Source organism: Peromyscus californicus, unplaced genomic scaffold (genome assembly GCF_007827085.1).
Source record: "Peromyscus californicus insignis strain IS unplaced genomic scaffold, ASM782708v3 Scaffold_19__1_contigs__length_69161282, whole genome shotgun sequence".
NCBI classification, from domain to species: domain Eukaryota; kingdom Metazoa; phylum Chordata; class Mammalia; order Rodentia; family Cricetidae; genus Peromyscus; species Peromyscus californicus.
Window position 1 is genome coordinate 16,447,405 of NW_026294491.1, and position 15,686 is coordinate 16,463,090.

Below are 15,686 nucleotides of genomic sequence, written 5' to 3' on the forward strand. Positions count from 1 at the left end.
GAAACTAACTTTAAGCAATGTTTTACCACTTCTCATGTAGTGTAAAAACCTCATAGTCCTTGATTTCCTTTTCTTCTCTCTGGTTTTTCTACTTACCTCACATATTTTGCTTCCACATATCTTACAACTCTGCATCCTATTATTGCGTTTGTTTATATAGTAAAATTTCTTTTGAAGTCATTTGAATTTAACAGCAGAACTTTATTGCCTTTGTGTATATGCACATTTTCAGGTGGTATTCTTGTTTGCCTGAAGGACTTCTGTAGCTTCTACTACAGTGTAAGATGACCTGTATTAAACTCTTACCACCTTTCAATGTCAGAAAAAGGCTTCATGCTACATTTTGTTGAAAGATGCTTTCCTTGGGTACTGAATTCTAGATGGGTGGGGTTTGCTCTCAGTCAGTCCTTTAAAAGATGGCTTTGCTTTCTTTCCACTGGTATTGTTTTTGACAAGAGCTCTGACAGTGTCTTTATCTCTGTTCCTCTGCATATATTGCATGTTTTCTCTGCTTATAAAATTGTTCTCATTATCACCGATGTTTCTGCAATGTGGTGGTGCAGTATTCTTCCCATTTGTTGTTCTTAGGGACGTAGGGGTTTCTGTAGCTGGTGTTTGTTTGCTGTTTCCAGCTAGGGTCTTGTTATGAATGCAGTCCACGTTAGTCCTACAGTCATGACCCTCCTTTCTCAGCCGCCCATATTACTGGGTTACAGTCATATGAAAACAGGTGTAGTTCACAGAAATCACCATTTTCCCTTTCCTTGCTGGGAGTAAAACCCAGAACTTCTGGCATGATGGAGCAAGTGGTCCAAGCCAGGTCCTTGACTTTCTTGATGATTTAAAGTTTTCATGAATTCAAAAGCCTTGTCTATTATTTCCCCAACTATCTTTTTTGAGTCTCCCACTTTCCTTTGTGAACTCTAACATGAACTTGGTTATTTCAAATTCCTGCACTGGTTGCCTGTTCTTTCTTATGCTTTAGTCTCTCACTCTTTGTCTCATGTCAAATACCTGTTGTTATGCCTCCAAGTTCACTGAACGTCTGAAACACTTATGCCATTAATTCCACTAGTGTCTTTTTATATCTAGATTTTTATCTCTATGATCTTTCTTCTAATTTTTGCATCTAATTTGGTATCTAATGTGTTTTTGTTTGTTTGTTTGTTACATCTCTAGTCACATTCACATGTTCAATATTTCTTCTAGCTTTGAACATAGGCAATAGAATTGTAATTTCCTCATGCCCCGTCAGTTCATCCTGGCACATCTTTTAGGTGTGGTTTAATCTGGCTTGGTAGGATTTCTCCTCTTCAATATTATCCTATAATGAATGGCTCAGACTGGATCCTAGATACGGTGCATTTTGTCTTTGACCAGGTGCTGTGCATGGATGTTTGGGTTTTATTCTATGCAGAGACTAACTAGCTATTGGCTATTCTGGATTTTTGCTCTGGAACACAGTTAAGTGATTTGGAATCAGCTTTATCCTATTTACTATTGTTTTTAGGACTTATTAGGCAAGCACTGTTTTTCTCCAAGCCTGCCTTTTCTCCACTACTGAGGCAAGACTCTTGTGTGTGCTTTAATGCTTCAGAGGAATTTTCTTTCCTGACAGAAACCTAAGCCACTTGTGGGATCTGAGTCTTCCTCCTTCTCAGCCTGAGAGAGTTTCTGCCCACACATATCCTGAGCACTATTCTGCTCAATGAGAAGGCTACCCTGCTGATCTCCAAGTCACTCTTTGAACCTCTCCTTTCTAGTACTCTGCCCAGCTCCACAACTCAAGGATTGCTGGGCTCTGCCTTACAGTTTCTCTTTGCTGCAGGCTGGCCTGGAAACTCTCTTGAGGTAACCACAGGGCTCACTTATTTGTGTCTTTACTTTGATAGTTTAGCTGTTCAGGCAAAAGAATAAATTTAATTCCTGTTAATTTCTCTTTGTCAGAAACATAAGTCTCCAAAATTTTTAAAGAGTAATCTAACTGTACTTAGAAAAGAGAGAAGGAAAACAGAAATCCCTGGGATGAAAGCATCAAAGCATTTGGAGGGCAGGAATAGCCCCAATGAAGAGTTTGAATGAATGAATACTTGAATATACAAATGAAGAATGTTATTATAGTCAGATTTTTAAATCCATCTTGCAGAAAAGCTCAAAAACAGCTTCAAGAAATATTTATAAGCATGCCTTATAAATTGCTTCACAGTATCATTAATTTAACATATTTTCAATGTAAAATATAAAAGCAAAGGTACCATGCCAGCCCTGAAACTCTGTTTAGTTTTAGAACATGTGACCATTCCCCTTGCCCTAGTTTGGCTGTGCTGATCTGTTTACCATGCTTCCAGTAGCTTGCATCTGAGAGGACTGTGGGTGGCAACCAGACTCTGAATGCCTTTCTGTGAGACGAGTCATGTCTTTTGTGGCTCATTCAAGTGATCGTTTCTGCAGTGAATTTTAAATAGAACAATCATTTTGATTGCTCTGCTAAAGTCTGACTCAGTGAGCCTGCAAAAGCATTTCTCTCATCAGAGAATCCTAAGCAAATCTCAGGATTCTACCAGATGTTTTCAGGAGGAATTTTGAAAATGCCCAGGTTTCACATAGTGTTACCATGTCTTTTGTCTTTTTGCCATGACCTATGGACATTAAATGAAAAGACTAAATAGAGTGCTAGAATGTAATGCTACATTAAAATCAAACCTTAAATTTTTAATTTGATTTCATTTTACATTATCTTCCCTTCCCATTTGTGAAATGCCTTTTTATTTTTCTCCTTTTTACAAAGAACTTATACTTTAATTTCTTATGGTACTTGAAATAGTCATTTGCTATGTGTAAACAGCAATCTGTTTTTTTGTTTTTGTTTTTTTCCTGTGGATGCTGACCTACTTTGAGGGTAGATATGTCACATCTACAGCAAGAAGAAAATCAATCATATCTGGTGGGATGCTAAGACAAGAAGGACCCTAGAGACTACATAGTCTAGAGGAGACAAGAATCAGGCATGAGGGACCTCGTTCTTGTATTTTGTGCTTATGGATAATTTACCAGAAAACAATCTTGCTGTGGGATGTCTTTCTGTACGCTGTGAATATGTGTTGCTCTGATTGGTTGATAAATAAAGCTGCATTGGCCTATGGCAGGGCAGGATGGAGCCAGGCAGAAAAAAAACCAAGAGAGATAGTGAAAGGAAAAGGGAGAGTAAGGGGAGACCGCCATCCAAGGAGCAACGTGTAATGGGACACAGGTAAAGCCACGGAACACGTAGTGATACACAGATTAATAGTTATGGGTTGAGTTAAGTTGTAAGAGCCAGCTAGCAAGAAGCCTAAGCCATAGGCCACACAGTTGTTAATTAATATAAGCCTCTGAGTGATTATTTTAAAAGTGGCTGCGAGGCTTCAGGGCCAGGCGGGACACAGGAAAACTTCCGGCTACACATTCTCTTAACACAAAAAGATTCATTTGAGCTGTCTCAGATCAAGACCCCAGGCAGTCAATGATAATCACTTAAAGTAGAACTATAAAATTCTAGCAGGTCTCAGTCCTAAATGGGATGTTTTCATCAAGCTCCTCCCCTCAAGGCTCAGGGATCTATGTGGAAGAGGAGGCAGAAAGATTGTAAGAGCCAGAGGTGATGGATGACTCCAAGGGAACATTTTGTTCCGAACACAACAGGGCTAATACACATATAAACTCACAGAGACTATAGCTGCATGTGCAAGACCTACACAGGTTCAAGCTAGACAGGGTCCCAACACTGAGAAGAGAAAGTAGACATGGGATCCCACCCCTAACCAAGAAGCTATTTGCAATTGATACACTCTTGTAAAGGAAAAAAAATGGTTTACCCAATGGGATCTCACCAGGTATATCAACTACACTCCAGGACAGGTCCCATACCCAGGGGGAGTTGGCTAACACAGAACAAACTCAATGATCTTTTTGTGGAGTTTTTGTTTTGTTTTGCCACTTTTTTTGTCTTATTTGTCTTTTGATTGTTTATTTTAATTTTCACTTTTGTGAAGCTTGTGTGTGTGTGTGTGTGTGTGTGTGTGTGTGTGTGTGTGTTTTCCTTGAGAGAGAACTTAAAGATGGGTGGGTAAGGAGGAGGTTGAGAGGAATTTTTATTCAACATATATTTTATGAAAAAAAATTCAAAAAAAGATCCTAACAGGGCATGGTAGCACATACCTGTAATCTCAGCCATTCAGGGGACTGAGGCAAGAGGACTATGACTTTGAGAAGTGCCCGGGAAACTTACAAAGATCTTGTCTTTTTTAAAAAAGTAAATTTTGGAGAAAAGCCAGGCAGACTGCTTGGTGGTACAGTGCTTGTCTATCATGCACAAGGCCTAGGTTTGTCCCCAGTACTGAGGAAGAAAATCCTATTTGCTATTTAAAAACAAAACAAAACATAGCCACTCTCTTATTTTATAGATGTGGGAACTGAGGCTTCCAGTCAGCTGAAGCACTAGGAATAGGACCAGGTCTCTAACCCTGAGCATGGTCATTCCAGAATGTTCCCACAGACCCTAGGACAAATATATTTGTGTGAGACAGGATAATAGAGCTGGCAGGAGAAGAAGGCAAGAGTCTTTTAATCTGTTCGTGTAGCCAGACTGAGTTTAAGTATGAAAAGAGACTTTTTTTTTAACCAACAGAAGGATTATATATTTTCTTTCCTTTGAATTGTTTTTGTGTAAGTCCACACCTTCCCTTTTGAGTGCCATCCTATGAGTCCCCTTTCTTCCCTAAACATCGCCTTCATTTCATGCCCTATGCATCCAGATGACCCACATACAATCCAGGATCCCCAGATGAGAGGGAACATGTGCTTGTCTTCCTGAGAGCGGCGCAGTTTACTTGTTAGGATTAATAGGGCCATTCACAAGTATGATACTTTTAACTGAATCAAAAAAAACCAGTTCCCACTGATAAAGCAACCCAGTGGAGTACAGTGACTTTCTTTTGCTACTTTCTGATTTTTGCTTATCACAGGACTAGGGGGGATGACACATATTTCAGAATCATCACAGGTTTCCAACATGTGAGAACTTCCTTTTCTACTTCTTGGCACCTGAAGAAGTTGCCTCAGTGATCTATGGCCTGTCAGTACTTATGGAATACACTAAAAACCAAATTCCTCGAGGGGGAGGGACCACCGCCGAGAGTGTGCGCAAGGCTCAACAGACTGCTCTCTAGAAAAGTTTGAGATAAAGGAAACTCAAAAGCAAGTTTATGGGAAAGAAAGGATGTTGAAGATAGGTCCAGGGCAGTCCATTTAAGCAACAACACTAAAGGTGAGAACTGAGTGAGCTGCACCAGGTCTTTCAGGTGAAATGAAATTTTAAACCTCAAATAATCCCTTGACCAGGTCCAAGCTTCATTCTATTTTTTACCCAGCTCAATCCATTTCTTAGAAATCCTTTCCATTACCTAAAATGACCAACCAACGATGGAAATAAAAATCTATGTGGCAAACATTTGTCATGTATGAGGCTGTCTTCCAGCTGCTTTCTACATGCAATACGTCAAAGTGCACACAGAATTCACAGCATGTATTCTTCTACTATCTTTGCTTTATAGGTGATGAGTAAATCAGGTGACTCCTTTATGCTGCTGTAATCATAGTCTTGCCTTGTCTGTGACCTCCATATATTCATTCCCAAAACCACTGACTTGATTTTTGTAAGTACAGTTCTTTCTTTTAAAAAACTGTCATGTAAATTATGATGCTGTGGTAACATTTTTATACCGGCTTATTTCACTTACCAAAATTCATTGGGAATTCCTCCATGTTTTTTTCATGTATCAAGAGTCTATTCCTATTACTACTGAGTAATGTTCTATACTTGAGTTCATGATTGTTTGCTTAACCATTTACCTATTAAAGAAAATTTGAGTTGTCTTCAGTTTGAGGCAATTATTTATATGCTTCTTAAATATTTTACACAGCTTTTAAATATAAATAAGGTTTTCCTTGTCTCAAAGGAAAAATACTTAGGAAGTATCGTTGAGTTATATGCTCTACATAGGTACACCTTCCTAAGAAACTGTCAAACGCTTTCTTACCTGGACATGACATTAAACATCTCAACAAGTAATGTGTGAAAGCCCCAGGGCTTCCACACTGTAAAAACTTGATGTTGCTACTTTGTGGGTAAAGTGCTGTTTTTTAAATTACTCATTCCATGTTTGGTTTATAGTAGTATGAACAGCACATAAACATGCAAAAGAATGCTGAACACAACTAATCATTTGGAAAACACAAACCTCTTTTTGAAATTTAGGACAATGGTGCTTCTTTTGTTTTAAAGAAAATAAAATGATATCATTGCCCCCCTTCATTTTCCTCCCTCCAACCCTTCCAGTGTCCTCTCCTTCATACTCCTCCCATGTCCCTGCTTCACTCCCTCTCCAACGCAAGGTCTCTTTTCTTTGATTATCATTGTTTTACACACACACTTATCTATCTCACATAAATACATAAATCAACTTTCTGGTTCCATTTAGTGTTTTTCTTTGATTATCATTGTTTTACACACACACTTATCTATCTCACATAAATACATAAATGCATAAATCAACCTTCTGGTTCCATTTAGTGTTTTTCTTTGATTATTATTGTTTTACACACACACTTATCTATCTCACATAAATATATAAATCAGCCTTCTGGTTACACTTAGTGTTGCTCACATGTACATGACTTCAGTGCTGACCACTTGGTATTGGATAGCCAAAGTGCATGTTTTATGCTAAAGAGATAAGAACGATTTTTTTCTGGGAAGAGGAGAATGTGGTGATGTGGGAAGAGAACGTCGAGGCTAGATGTGGCATGTGTATGATGAAGACAAAAGGAGATACAGTGAAGATCCCGGAAGAAGGCCCAGTCCAAACATAAGAAAACACTTTCCACATGCACACCCCCTACACAAAGCTATTTTCTGAAATCCTCTAATCTGTTATAAGAAATCAGGTGTAGAATTGATTTCCCAATAATGGATTTTTGACAGTTAGTTAAAAAAGTGTCTTTTCAGTTGAAAGTGTAATTTTTCTGTGCTATTTGAAAATTCAATGGTCCCTTCTCTACAGGAAACAATGTGTTACAAGCAGATAAGTGGAGGAAAGGTGAATTATGGGGCATCAGTCTCACAATAGGTTTCCATAAAATTGAGACAGATACTTCAGTGGTTTGTATAAGTGCCAGCAATGTGAGGTGTAATTATGCCCACAAAATTATCACCCTGTCAAATGTAAGTACCCCCAGCAAGTTGTTCTTCCAGCGAATCCATGAGTCTCTGCTCCCTTTTCCATTCCCCCTCAGCTGTTTGGAACTGTGGGTTTCTCCCGCCCCTTTGGTTCGGAAGGACTCACAAGTCCCATGCTCTTTTTCTGGTCTTTGTGACTTATCGAACCTCCAATTTTCCCTAAACCTTTTTCTTCATGCATCAGCTTGAGAGTAAGTTTCTCTGTAGCTAGAGTTTTCCTGTCTGGCCCATAGTCAGGACAAATCTCTATCACCCGCCAGTCCCACAGCCACTCAGACCCAACCAAGTAACACAGAGACTTATATTGCTTACAAACTGTATGGCCATGCCAGGCTTCTTGCTAACTGTTCTTATATCTTAAACTAATCCATTTCTATAAATCTATACCTTGCCACGTGGCTCATGGCTTACCGGCATCTTCACATGCTGCTTGTCATGGTGGCGGCTAGCAGTGTCTCCCTGACTCAGCTTTCCACTTCCCAGAATTCTCTTCTCTGCTTGTCCCGCCTATCCTTCCTGCCTGGCTACTGGCCAATCAGTGTTTTATTTACTAACCAATCAGAGCAACATATTTGGCATACAGAACATCCCACAGCATTTCTCTGCTTCAAGGTTGGGAAGCGCTTTTGGCCGAACTCGGAAAAACCCATCTAAGTTGTTTGAGTTACTTTTCCCACCTGAATGTAGTAATTTCCCACGGTTTCCTCCTGTTACTGCCTCCCTTCTCAGCTTACTCCAACCACCTCTGCACTGATACTCATGGTGGATTATTTATTTAAAGCAATTTAAACCAAGTGTCCCACTGTTCAGTGAATGATTAGCACCAAGAATGCTGTTTTCCACATACTTCATTTCAGCATTGTTTCTATGGTACATTGCACCAGAGAAGTACTTTGAAGTCAGTTATTTTGATCTATTCATTCTGGAAATAAGAGATAATATTCTGTGAGAGGAAGAATGACCTGAGAGAAGGTATGACAAAAGCTTGGTGTGTAGCACATGGTGATTTGAGTTCCTCTTCTGTTATTAGTCCATGGCAGGACCTCAGCAAAGCCATTCCCAGGAGTACTTCTCTGCTAAGTGAAGAAACACTGCCTCTTGGGTTTCAGAAGAGGGAAACATTGTGGAATCTGCTTCTTCACATGCTGAGCTATGCAGTTCATCCACTGTGCAAAATCTGGGCAGAGATGTTGGGAAATGGCAGCCTGGATATCATTGCACAGCCTTCGTAGTTAATTTTTGTAAGCAATAAAACTTGTGGAAACTGAGAAAAATATTGACCAGGAGACAGAATTTTTAAAGTGGCAGGACTGTAGTGGAAATCTATTTGCATGGAAGGAAGAAAAAGCTTTAACCTCAGTTTAACAATTCTGTAACATTGTAAACTCAAGTTACTCTAGCCCGGAGCCCACCAGGTCACAAGAACTTAGGGATCTTTGTCCTCTGACCTCTTTGTGGAAATGTATGTAATTAATGAACCAATGATGCAACAGCTGCCTTCTTAGAGGCTAAGTCCCTTTAGATCAGAGGAGGTGTCACACTGTGCTTACTGCGTTGTTAAGGGGATAGAAGAGTAAGCGACTTTCTACGTAAATGTGCGAAATATGATTTGAGCATGAACCTAATGTCCAAATCCACTTCAGCTGGTATGCCAAGTTCCTTGGGAGTTCCTAGTCAGTTCCACTTGCCTTACGTTGTCAGCACAGAGAGCAATTACTATTTGTTGTGTGCGAGCAATGACAGATCTCTTCTGTGTTTGTCATCGGTGTGTATGTGTTTGTGGCTGCATGTCCACCTGTGAGCCTGTGGAGGCCAGAGGTCGATGTCAGGTTGTAAATCACTCTCATCTTTTCAATCACTCTCCACTTACTTTTGGAGTCATCATCTCTCATTGGACCTAGAACTCACTGGTTCAGCTGGACTGGCTGCTAGTTCTAGGAATCTGCTTGTCTCTGCCTCCCCAGTACATGGATTGCGGGAACACACTGTGGCATCTGGCCTTTGCATGGCTGTTGGGGTCCTCGTGCTTGTATGGCAAACACTTTACCAACTAAGCCATCTCCTCTGCCCCCAATTATAGATCTTTAAAGAAGGTTTATTTTTCTCATTGTTGATGATACTGAAAATTTAGATTTTTTTTTTTTTTGGTTGACAGACATTCCTGAAGCATAACAGCATAAAAGATTTTATTTACACAGGCAAATTTAGGATTGATTCACTGAATTTACTCATCAATAAAATAAGTCAATCCTCATTCAATTGGTTTCTACTAAATATTAAGCCAATCCCCATCTACTTCATCTCTACTAAATATTGGTCCTCTAATCTGTCCTGTTGGTAGAAGAATCTAGTTTTTTCTTAAAGCTTTTTTTTAACATTTAATTAATTAGTGTGTGCATGTGTGTAGGGGGCATGCACATGCCATGGTGTGCATGTGGCAATCAGAAGACAAGTAGTAGGACTCAGTTCTCTCTGTCCACCATGTGTTCTCTGGCACTGAACTCAAGTCGTCAAGTTTGACAACACAAGCTTTTATCCACTGAGCCACTCTGCCAGGCTCCTTTTTTAATTAATCTTTTTTACATTTATTTAGAATCCTAATGTGAACTTCAGAGTACACTACAGCAATAGTTTGAGCACCTCCAAAACTTTGTTTCCTGTCACTGAACTACACAGCTGGTTTGAGGTGGAATTTGAGGCCTGTGGATCAGAGCCGAACTTGGGTTAATGCCCTTGCTTAAACAGTCACTTACTTGGCAGCTTGGGGAATTTCCTTCCATGGAAATCTGTAATGTAAATCCCTCACTTTTTCACTTTGTTCAGACAGCAGGTGGCTGTTCCCCCACTGCAGTGATCATCCCTTTCTTCTTCTGTAAGTCTAATAACTCTTCCAGATCTCTAGTCTGAATATTCTGAATCATAACCTACAATGAGAATCAACAGTACTTAAAATGGCTTCAGACCCTGAACCTCAAATGCTAGTACATGAGGAAGTGTATGCCTGTTAAGATGGAAAGAATGAATTATTTTTTTTTTAAAAAAGGCAAAATTGAAACTCCCCCCACCAAAAATAATCCTCTATCAATGAGAGGAACTAGCACATCTAAGGCTCAACAATGTCCAGAAGACCAGAAGACACTCACCATGGCGGGGTAAAAGGTAAATGGGAGAATTAAGATTCAAGAAGGTAGGCAGTGCAGTCACTAGGAATCTTGGAAGGCACACTGAGGAGTTCTGACTTTATGTTACAATCACTGAAGAATTTATGGCAGAGTTTTAACATGATAAAACTGTCCCACTCCACGGTAACTAGCATGAGAACATTTTGCCTGAAGAGGAATGGGTGCGGAACAATTTTCTTTCTTATCCTCCGAGCCTCCGCCCTTCTCCTTTCAGTGACTGTATAGTGTGCCTTCACAAATGAAAAGGCAGAGTGTTTTCTTTATGTTCCAATTAAGCTCCATGCTATCAATTGCTAACTCCATCCTGGGACCCAGACTGCTTTCTTTTAAGAAGAACTGCAAAAGGATCAGGCTAATGTGTTTTCCAGACTCGTGGTTTTTGGTATGCAGGTGGCATTGGTGGTCCCTATGGTTACACCCCCTGCTAGCCAGAGCACTTCCTTCAAGCAAGCAGAATGGATGGGGCAGCAGCAAAATGCCTAGCAAGCAGTTTCCTTGGGAAAAGTCATGGGGTTCAGAATGATGGGTGAAAGAATGACATGAGAAGCAGAGGCAAAGGCAGGAGAAGGATACTGAAATGGATGCTGAAAAGGATGCTGAGAGTGAATGGAGGAAAAGAAGGTTTGATCAAAAAGGAACAGAGAGGTAGAAACAAAACAATTCATACAAAACCAGATCCCAGTGAGCCTTGAGTTCCTAAACTATTATGTGGACTTTTTAAATATGAGGCATTTGAGGCTTTATTTTAATGCTCTAGATATTTTCCCACTAAAATCTGGATGTTAAATGGGTTTGATGTATAGACTTCTCATATTTCTAGCCCTAGAGATATAGTTTTTCAGCTTTTAAAATCATGTTATTCCTTATATCTTAAAGTACTAGGTATAGGGTTGTGGAGACTAACCTCTGTGGAATATTCTATGCATTTTAGCCCTTATTTGTGGATTCCAATATTTCTAATAAGAAGACTGAAACAGAATTTAACAGATGAATCAGCTACAAAACATTATTTTCCAGAACAACAATACATGGTCAGTGGATTGTGGTGACCTCAGGAGGTAAGCATTGGAAGAAAAGGGAATTTTCTTTTTAACCACAAACACTGATAAAATATTAACATTTCCACCCTGTTTATGTTCCAGTACAAATTAAACACAGCATTAACGGGGTTATCAGGCTAACTTGACAACCTCTGCTTATGTTTTCTCTAAGGGGCTGGATTGTGTGAGGAAAATCTGCACATTTCAATTGATCTTGTTTATATAAATTGTTCATTTGGTCAGAGGCAAGGTGTCTTCAGATAGCATGGCACAGAAGACAGAACCAAGAAGAAAAAGAGCCCAGAGAGGTGTCAGAGACAAGCCTGCAAACCGGAGTCTTAAACCTTAAAACTTTAAATGGCTCCACACATGGTGATAATGACCCTGGAGTACAGACAGGTCAAATTAGGAAGCAGCTGGACACACACTGATTTGCAGTAAGGTCTCTGCATAGCACTATTCTTGTCTAGATCAAAAATGAAATTTAAAGACCTACACATTACTAGACTAGATTTTGGAACAGAAACCATTTTAGTGGGAAAAAAAAACTGGAGAAGTTTGAAATAATTCTATGGCTCAGTGAATAATAATGGATCAGCATGAATTTCTATTTTCACACATGTACCATAGCTGTACAAGATGTTGTTGGGAACTGTTTGGGGAAGGAAGTACAGAAAATTTTCTATTAGATTGCTATCACTTCTATAAATCTAAAATTATTTAAAAATAGAAGATTATTTTTAGAAAGAATCATGGACAGAGGTACTAAAATAGATCTTGAAAAAACAACCAAGTAACTAAGTATAATTCCAGAATGCTAAGTGCCCAACCCATCCTACTTGGGAAGATTCTCTTGGGTCCCTGCTACCCGGCCTTCATCCATGGTCACAAGCTGTCGTCCATCTAACTCTGTCCCCTTTACCAAGCCTTGACTCACTCACCAAGCAAGGTAAACAGCTGTTTGCACATGCTTTTGCCTTTTACACTCTTGACTTAGCACTTGTGTTTCCTGAAGTGAAAAGATGTCTCTTTAATCTTTTCATCAATGAAATCAATCCAGCAACCAGTCGTTCCTGTTCTTAGCAGCCTTGTTTCAAGTGTCTCACTTCCTCCAAGCATCTTACCCATGCACACCCAGTTTAACTGAAAGGAACGTATATAATGAGTATTATTAAGTGGAACATCTTTGTGTGTAAGCAGCGAGGAAGGTAAAAATACTGCTTTTTCCAATGTTTAAGGAAAATATTGGCTATATTGATAAAAAGTAGATTTGCTAAACATTTTTATGTAATTTGTTACAGCAAGTGTGCATTGAAAGTTTATGACCACGTGATGGGTGAACAAAGAAGTCCCTTGCTTCAAAGAGGATGCCCCAGCAAAGGGAAAATTTCAGTGTGCCCAGTGCCATCTGAGAAGTGCATATGGGTCATTACAGGACTGTGTAAGAAGACTATAGGGCTCTGGCCAAGTGTACATTGAATCATTTTTCTCTCCTCTCTGTTAACATCTCTAAATCAGGCGGAAATGGTGCTTTCCCATGGCTCTCCCCTGCAACAGATGCTTTCTCCATAGCACAAAGGATCCTTAAATTGTTCTCCTCTAAACACAATGGCTCCATGACATCCATTTCTGTGAACACATTGCTGCACTTTTTTCTAACATGTTATTTTCCCAGTGGCTATTTATCATCTGCTCTGTGTTTGCCTAATGAACTAAAAGTGCAAGGCAAGGAAATAAACCTGAGCAAAACAACAGAAAGGCAACCATGAACCATTGATTTAGCAGAGGAGAAGAGGGGAAAAATAGAAAGACCGTAGAAACTCAGCTACCTCTGAATACCAGGAAATAGCATCTGTGTTTCTCAAGAAGTTAAGAGCACCAACTGTGCCAAGTAGAGGGCACTGGAAGGGGGATGAGCCAGCCACATTTTAATAGAAAGAAAAGAAGAAAACAGAGAGAAAGAAGCTATTCATACTCCATGTGACCACACACTGTAGCTTCTTATATTGAGACATGAAATAATCAGAGTACTCCAATGCCTAGAACTACTCATGCTAATCCATTCAGACTTCCATAAGAAATACCATAGAGTGGGGGCTTTCCCAATAGAAATATATCTGCTACAGTCTGGTGGTGATGCAAAACATCAGTAGAAAACAATATAAAACGTGGGACTAAAAAGTTAATTCCTGGATCCACATCTTGTAGAATCAGAGTCAACTGCAGCAGCATCTAGAGCCGTGAGTGCCTTAGGCACACCATCAAGGCTATCAGAATGGATAGAATGCCGGGCGGTGGTGGCGCACGCCTTTAATCCCAGCACTCGGGAGGCAGAGCCAGGTGGATCTCTGTGAGTTCGAGGCCAGCCTGGTCTCCAAAGCGAGTACCAGGAAAGGCGCAAAGCTACACAGAGAAACCCTGTCTCGAAAAAACCAAAAAAAAAAAAAAAAAAGAATGGATAGAGTATCCTGGGAAACCATCACATTGCCAACAAAGGGAGAGAGGCAGTGGGTGGAAGGGGCCAGCAAGTAAGTGGATGCAGAGGTGATGGGGAGACAGGGTGAGTGAAACTGTCCCGGAGAGGTTGGGAGACACAGTAGCTTTTTTGTACTCATTTCTAAATTACAATATACTGATGACTTCCTGAATGATGCTTTAGAGCATGGTTTCTCAATCTGTGGGTGGTGACCCCTTTGAGGGGGGGGGGTCAAGTGGCCCTTTGACAGGGGTCACAGTTCAGATGTGCTACATATCAGATATTTACATTATGATTCATAACAGTAGCAAAATTACAGTTACAAAATAGCAATGAAAATAGTTTTATAGCCAGGCGGTGGTAGTGCACGCCTTTAATTCCAGCACTTGGGAGGCAGAGGCAAGAGGATCTCTGTGAGTTCGAGGCCAGCCTGGTCTACAGACCAAGTTCCAGGACAGGATCCAAAGCTACACAGAGAAACCCTGTCTCAAAAAAAAAAAAAGAAAAGAAAAAAAAAGAAAAAGAAAAAAAAATAATTTTATGGTTGGGGGATCACCACAACCTGAGGAACAGTATTAAAGGGTCTCAGCATTAGGGTTGAGAACCACTGGTCTAGAGAAATTTTAAATTATATTAAGAAGAAATATGAGAATATGCTTGTATGTGTGTTTCCTTGTTTCTGTTTGAATGTGTAGAATGATTTAATGTAGAACATTTTACCCTCTCATGCCTCCATGTTTCTTATGTAGAATTTGTTGACAAGAACTATTTACCAAAATACAATACTTTACTGCAAATTTTTTATTTGGAAAGCCACTATAGCACAAACACATACACAGCTCATATATTTAGACAGTTGATTTACTCTCACTGGCCATCAGATTCCTTGGCTGCAAAATGAGTATGTTGATATGAACTCTGACCTCTGAGGTGTGTTTGGCTGTTGAGAGTCCATAAATGTTAGGTGATTAAATTTCTGTGTCAAAAATGCAGACTTGTTAATCTTAGATAAGACTTTAAACACTGTTTTTTATTCTAATTTGACCATTTTACCTTTGGGTAGGTTTTAGATTTTACAAAATAATTTCTTTCATCTTAAAGCATTTTTTTCTTATCATACCTTCTAAAAATAATTTCAGTGCCCATACTTCAAATAGAAAACTGAAGAGAGGTCGGAGTGATTAACTTCAAGTTATACCAGCGGTAGTGGCAGAGACCCGGGGCTACCTTTCTCACACCACATCTAGTATTGCTCTATGCTCCCTATCTGACAGTGTGCCCTATTCACATGTGGAGACCATTTTCAATGGAAAACAAGAAGCTATTTCTCAAACAACCATTTCCATTCATAATCATCTACTGAATACTTGTCACATAATCATGTTGAACTTCAGGGTGATGTAAGGCAGAATTCCCGCAGGATCCCTCCTTACAAGGGAAATACGAACTAAAGGTTTTCTATTAATGCATCTTACTCTTTCTGATGTCTACTGCTTCCATGTACTGTGAAACAAATGATAATATTTTCTTTGAGTTCACCTCCCAAATATACTTTGACTTGAAGATATATCAAGAGGTAAAAGTAAAGGAGGAAGTAGAGTATGAGATATTTTATCTGCTCTGCGTGACTTACTGGTCCTAATACATGGGAAATGGTTATTTTACACAGCCAATTATGGAATAATATTGTTGATTCAAGGATAAGTTTTTAC

General features: G+C 39.6%; 2 long non-coding RNA genes across 18 annotated transcripts in view; one reads left to right on the forward strand and one right to left on the reverse strand.

Annotated features, from left to right (window-relative positions):
- LOC128114605 (uncharacterized) overlaps nt 1–15,686 on the reverse strand; it is a 287,065-nt gene that overhangs the window by 246,304 nt on the left and 25,075 nt on the right. The gene's annotated exons all lie outside the window — the stretch shown is intronic.
- Nucleotides 10,935–13,925, forward strand: LOC128114606 (uncharacterized). The gene is made up of 3 exons (XR_008219829.1): nt 10,935–11,103; nt 11,390–11,516; nt 12,800–13,925. It is a non-coding gene; the product is annotated as an uncharacterized LOC128114606 (long non-coding RNA).